The sequence below is a fragment of the Rattus norvegicus genome, chromosome 13 (assembly GCF_036323735.1).
Source record: "Rattus norvegicus strain BN/NHsdMcwi chromosome 13, GRCr8, whole genome shotgun sequence".
In the NCBI taxonomy this organism is placed as follows: Eukaryota; Metazoa; Chordata; class Mammalia; order Rodentia; family Muridae; genus Rattus; species Rattus norvegicus.
This window is the reverse complement of record NC_086031.1, coordinates 71,386,174-71,392,173: the sequence shown is the minus strand read 5'-3', so window position 1 is coordinate 71,392,173 and position 6,000 is coordinate 71,386,174. Positions and strand designations below refer to the sequence as shown.

General features: G+C 46.9%; 1 protein-coding gene and 1 long non-coding RNA gene across 9 annotated transcripts in view; one reads left to right on the top strand and one right to left on the bottom strand.

The window, feature by feature from the left end:
- Nucleotides 1–421: 421 nt before the first annotated feature.
- Nucleotides 422–1,920, bottom strand: LOC134481575 (uncharacterized). The gene is made up of 2 exons (XR_010057233.1): nucleotides 1,687–1,920; nucleotides 422–727 (listed from the first exon to the last, which is right to left on the bottom strand). It is a non-coding gene; the product is annotated as an uncharacterized LOC134481575 (long non-coding RNA).
- A 61-nt stretch (nucleotides 1,921–1,981) lies between these two features.
- The window catches only part of Fam20b (FAM20B, glycosaminoglycan xylosylkinase), a 38,359-nt gene continuing 34,340 nt past the window's right edge, over nucleotides 1,982–6,000 (top strand). For 2 of the 8 annotated variants that reach the window (XM_006250058.5, XM_063272331.1), the window contains exons 1-2: nucleotides 1,982–2,162; nucleotides 4,294–4,370. The gene's annotated coding sequence lies outside the window, so the exon portion shown is untranslated. Of the gene's footprint in view, nucleotides 2,163–2,253; nucleotides 2,877–4,291; nucleotides 4,371–6,000 lie in introns of those variants that run through there. The other 6 variants (XM_039090750.2, XM_006250059.5, XM_008769634.4 and 3 more) reach the window with 6 other exon arrangements.

Below are 6,000 nucleotides of genomic sequence, written 5' to 3'. Positions count from 1 at the left end.
CATTAACGCTGCACAACTGTGGGTTCATACTGTTAAATTCCATTCCCACCCAGATTTTGCTCGCCCCATCCTTCTTCCCTGACGACACCAGTCCACACTCTTCCCAGACTCAGATTCAGAACCTGCACTGTATAATTTATGTGTTCTGTCCTCCTTGCAGGGGCTTCCTGTGTCCTAATTATGCATGCTCCTTACTTACATGGCCACATCCCTCCTGCAACACTGAGAATATATTGACTGTGAGTATCGTCATGGGCCTGAGGGGCAAAACCCAATGTCATGGAGAGTCAGGCCTGGTTACTGGTGCTGGTGCTGGGTACTGCAGTGACAGGGAGCCTTCGTAATGTAGACTGGTGACCGGAAAACTGGGAGATAGATTAGTTCTGTGCTAAAGCCCTTGACACAGAGACTCTGAACCCTCTGAGGAAGAAAACTGTTTATGCTGGTATGGGGGATGCACGTGAAATATGCACCTGACTGGATTGCTTCCATGGGCCAAAAACCCTCCTTCTCTGAGAATCCTTCACCACTGAGGGGCATCATCTCCTGCAAGCCAGACTTCGAGATGAGCAACAAGAGAGGCAGGGTCCATCCTCAGTGTCATTAGAATGACGGGGAAGACAGAACACTGTTAGTCTCACGGTCTCAAAGGAACCGTTGACTTCCTCTTTGGCTTCATGGTTTTCTGGCCCAGGAAGAAGAGCTGGCTGCAAGCAGACCCATGTTCCTGTTGAGAAATAAGGCAGATTCTCATTACCGTCCAACCAACCTTCCCAAGAATTGTGCTTTCCATTGTCAGATGATAATGACCTCAAACCTTTTCATCTCCATCCAGTAAAAGGCTGACACAGAGCCTTCTGCACTGCCCTTTGTATCCCTTGAAGTGATTAATGCATCCAGCAGTGATTAAAGCTGCTTCTCCTCACTGAGTTGTCTGGGGTTGGGCATCAAGTCTAATAGTTTCTCTGAGTCTCTTGATTGAAAGTGCTACACACACACACACACACACACACACACACACTAACTTCACACAATAACGTATTTTCTCCACACATTTCCTATTTAAACCTCAACACAATCCTGTCAAGTAGGTACTGTGTTTAACTTCCATTTTCCAAGGAGCCTTATACTCATGCATTATATGGCATGCCCAGTGGCCAGGGAGAGAGAAAAAAAGATCATTTCTTTCCTTCTTGAAAGAAAAGCCTCCCCTATACAAATTGTATCCAGTGTAGAACGTACACCGTATTTTAGGGTCAAGCAGGCTACATGTAGGCTGACTATAGTGGTGGATAAATGTATGCATTATACAGTAGCTACTGTGTGGAGTGGGCACACGTTAAGGGGAGGAGCATCTCATTCATTCATCTAGTGGGTGGGTGCGGGGCACTGGAAACCAAGACGTGTCTGATTTGCCCTCTTAGGGCTTACAGTCCACGGCAAGGCACAAACATTAAAAAAAAAAAAAAAGCTACTACAATAAAGTAATCAGGATTTTGTTCAGAGCTACTGAAACGGTACAGTGGGGGAAAGCTGTGCTCTGGGCCAAAGCTGGAGCGATTCCCAAGGTGGGAAGTCTGGCTCTTTTGGTCAGGGAAGGGCACTTTGGGGAAGAATCTCCAAGGAGAAGTCAAGGCAGAAGAGCAAAAGAAAGAAGACGATTATTTCTTCCGAATAGAACTTCACCTAGATGACTGCAGGAAAGAAATCGTGAAGGTAAGAGAGAAGCCCGACGCTAGTTTATGTAAACAGGTTTGGAGAAAACCGCCGACGGTGCCTGCGGAGCACAGCGCAGCAGGAATGGGGTGAAGGGGTTAAAGAGGGCGGTCCGGAGCTGCCCGGTAGTCCCGCCCACCCGCAACGGGGGCGGGGCTGCGCCGAGTGCGCGCTAGGATTGGCCGCAGGGAGGGCGTTCCGCTAGGACCGTACCAACAGCCAGGCAGCGCGGAGGCGGGGGTGGGTGTGGAGCGGCCGGCTCCGCGGGGAGCGGCGGCCGGGGAATGGCCGGGCCGGCGGTGGGCGGGAGCTGCAGTGGCGGCGGCAGCGGCCGGGGGCGGTGAGCGCGGCGTGGGGCTGCCCCTCCCCGGAGGCGGCGGGGGCGGCCGGGGCCGCGCCGCACCGCACCGCGCGGGCGGCTATGGAGCGAGCCTGAGGCCGGCTAGGTGAGCGGCGCGGCTGGAGAGGGCGCGCGACCCCTGCCCGTCAACGACGGGAAGGAGGGAGGGCGGGCGGGAAAGCGCGGGCGGCGGGGGGCGGGGCACCTCTCTCAGGGGCCGGATGCGGGGCTCCGGGCGTCCCCGTGAGGCTGCGGGCGATCGGGAGTCCTTGCGGTGACCGGTGCTCGCTGCTGAGCACGGTCCCCAGAGGCTCTTGGCCCTGGCGTCGTCCTCCTGTCAAGCTAAGCTGGTGTCGGCGGCCCGGGGAGCCAGTGCGCTTTTGCTGGGTCCCTATGCGGCCCTCCTGGTGGCCGAGGAGAGCGCTTTCGCTGAGTCCCTACCGGGCCCGCATGGTGGCCGAGGAGAGCGAGTGACCTGCAGGCCCTGGGCCGGAGAGGGCAGCCGTGTACTGGGGTCGTGCGCTCAGAGCGCCAAGGGGCACAACTTGAGATGAGACTGTCCAGAGTGGGCTGCGCTGGCGGTTTCATTTCCGGGTGTGATGGCCCGGCGATTAAGAGCGAGCCCAGACGTCGCCTTGATGATGAATGTGAACGTTGTCAGGCTGTGTCCTTGATTGTGGAGTCTGATAAGACATTCTTTTTAATCAGGAGTCAGTGATCTGTCAGGCTTCTGATAAAAAGAAGAAAAGCGGGGAACAACAGGGCGTGGATGGTCCTTATACAATTATTTCGTTTAAAGACTGTGTCTCCAGTAGGATGGGTAAGGCGTTTAGAATTTGGGAAAGGAAATGTTTAACACTGTCACTTGGATCTAGAGCCAGGTGTGAGAGTCATCTCTACCCAGCCAGGTTCCCTCTGGAGGTTTGCTAGCTCTGGTTGGAAGAAAGAAATAAATGCGATCTTTTCACTATTGAGCTCTAGGACTTTATAATACAACCAATAATCGGGTAAAGTCAAGACTGTCATTCATTAACCATGCCTGCATTGCTTGGGTTGTAATTTCACATTGATCTCTGTGTGCTCCCCATTCCTTGAATTTATACAAGCCCATTGAGCAAGCTGAAAGCACTTCTCTGCATGTTATCCTGAGGGACAGGTTCAGATACTAAAGATGCTAAATTCTTTGCATAGGCTCTGAACCAATCTCAGGCAAATTTAAAATTAAATTATTGTATTAAATTAATAACTTTCTTAAAGTTTGTGAAGATGTTGGACTTTGTGTCCCAGAACTAACTGCTACCTGTCAACAAGATGCTGTCTCACATTAGAAAATACTTATCAAAGGAGAACACTGCAGGGTTGGGGAGTGGGGGGGTATTAGTATGCCCCTTTAATCCCACCATTCCTGAGGCAGAAGCAGGCATATATCTATGGGTTCTAGGGTAGCAAGGGCTACATAGTAAGACCCGTCAGTCCTCAAAAGCCAATAATAGAGGAAAATAATAAAGTACGTACTATGCGTAAGTCTAGCCTCTCACAATAAAGGACAAAAATTAAAATGATGAAGGGAAAAGACAGTTTAAAAAAGAAATGTCTAACCAGGTGGTGATGGCAGTGGACCTCACACCTTGAATTCCAGCCTTTGGGAGGCAGAGGCAGGCAGATCTCTGAGTTCAAGGCCAGCCTGGTCTACTACAGAGTTAGTTCCATGAAGCCAGGGCTATACAGAGAAACCCTGTCTTGAAAACAAACAAAACTCTGGAATTCACAGCTTTCCTTGTGAAAATTGATTTGCTTTGTTTCCTTAGAACTAGTGAGAAAACCGGTACATCTTGTTTTTAAAGCGCATGCCTTGCTTTTTAAAATATATTTTGAACAAAAGTATACTTTGTTTTTTTTGTTGTTGTTTTTTTGTTTTGTTTTGTTTTTGGTTCTTTTTTTTTTGGAGCTGGGGACCGAACCCAGGGCCTTGCGCTTCCTAGGCAAGCACTCTACCACTGAGCTAAATCCCCAACCCCCAAAAGTATACTTTGGAAAAAGCCAGTTGCAGATTTTTATTTTTCATAATCTTCTATGTTATAGAATTATTTTGTGCTGTTAATAATTATTTACTTTAGTCATTCTCTTGATTTCCATTTATAGATTTTAAGTTTTTTCTTCCAGCCTTAAAGCTTCTGTTGTTTTTAAAAATCTCTTCAGAATTTTCAATTCCTAAGTGAATATTTGTTTACTTTTAGGACATGAATTAGCTCCCTTTGACTACCATTTCAGCCTGAAGCCAGAAACTTCAGCCTTCAGATTGATTTCACACCTGGTGAGTGCTAAGCTGTCATAGTAGAGACTGCTTCAGAGCGCCCACACTTACAGACAGAAGGAGCCTTGGATGTCAGTTGATCTGGGATCGAACCTGAGATAATTTTTGTGGATTGGGGTAGAGGGCACAGTTACCACGGGACCCTACAGTTGTAATTCATGGGGTGCATAGTAGGTGCACATTAACTGTTGGTTGGTTGAATTAATAAATGGGAAGGATGGAATGTTCTAGTGTAAATACTAGGTCTTTTCACACTCCCCTGCTCCTGTTTTTCAATCAAAAGGAATTTTTTTTTTAAAAAGGCAAAAACAATGTGTTTCAGATTTCTGTCGGAAGTGTGTTATTAAGGCGGGTACCTACAAAAGGTATTGTTTATTTGATTCAGTTCTGTGATTATATGGTGTTCCAGCCACCTGCAGCCTGTCCACGCTCTGGTCATGGGGAGCTGCACAGACTTCCTTCCTCCTGCCACTTGGACTGGCTAGCTGAGCAGTTAGCAGGATAACCAGTGCTTTACCATTAGCAGAACACCGTGGAGTTCCTGGTACCATACCTAGCATACCAGGGGCATAGAACAGAAGTCCTTCTCTTGCTACTGAAATTCCCTTCTGACCGACTTACAATGTAAACATGACAGCAGGAGCTGCCTGGGAGAGAATGTAATGTAGAGAGCCTCTGCTATGTGGGCTGAATACAGAAATTAATAAACTAGTCTTAAATAATGAAAAGATCTTCTGATGTAATTCTTGCCAAAACCAACAGAAGTGCTTGTCTCTAGCCTAGAGAGTGTCAGATAGTGCAGAGTGAGACAGTGTACTTTGGTATGTTTGAGGTCTGTACTTTGTGGAGAAGTACTGGCCACGTTGGAGGAAACTGTTAATTTAGGTACATTATAAAAGGAGGCCAAGGAATATGAAATTCTGAATGCATAAGAAGAACAGCCAAGTGCAGAATAAGGAAGTCTACTAGTCTGTGTTCTCAAATGTTGACTGCTGTTTCTGCATACCTTTTCCTTGTTTATCTAATGTTGAGAAATAATGCATTAAGTGCTAATTCTTATTTTAGGGATGCGATTGTGGGAAAGTCTTACAATATGTTGTATACTACATGTCTCTTTATAAACATGTAGTGTAATCCTTATCTGGTTTAATTCTACTAGGATCCACCACTGACAGTAATTAAACAAGGATTAGAGGTAATTGTGAAATGGAGGCTCTACACCCTTACTCTCTTACTTACTGGATCTGCACGGCTGGGAAAGATGTACAGCTCTGGCCTTCTGTGCAGTAGACACCTAAGTCACTCTGCTTCCTCAGATCAAATTTAAGATAGTTAAATAGGCTTGTTAGGTTCTATAATACAGACTCTTCTCAACATTAATGTCTGACCCTTGTAGCCATGTTGTGATTGCCCAGAGACCTTTTTCATTTATTTCTTGTTCTTAGTCCTTGTGTGTATACACACCCTGTATGTATGTGTAGTTCTGTGTGTATACACACCATGTATGTATGTATTTATGTAGTTCTGTGTGTATACATACCCTGTATGTATTTTATGTAGTTCTGGGTGTACACACCCTGTATGTATGTATGTATGTATGTATGTATGTATGTATGTATATCTGTACATA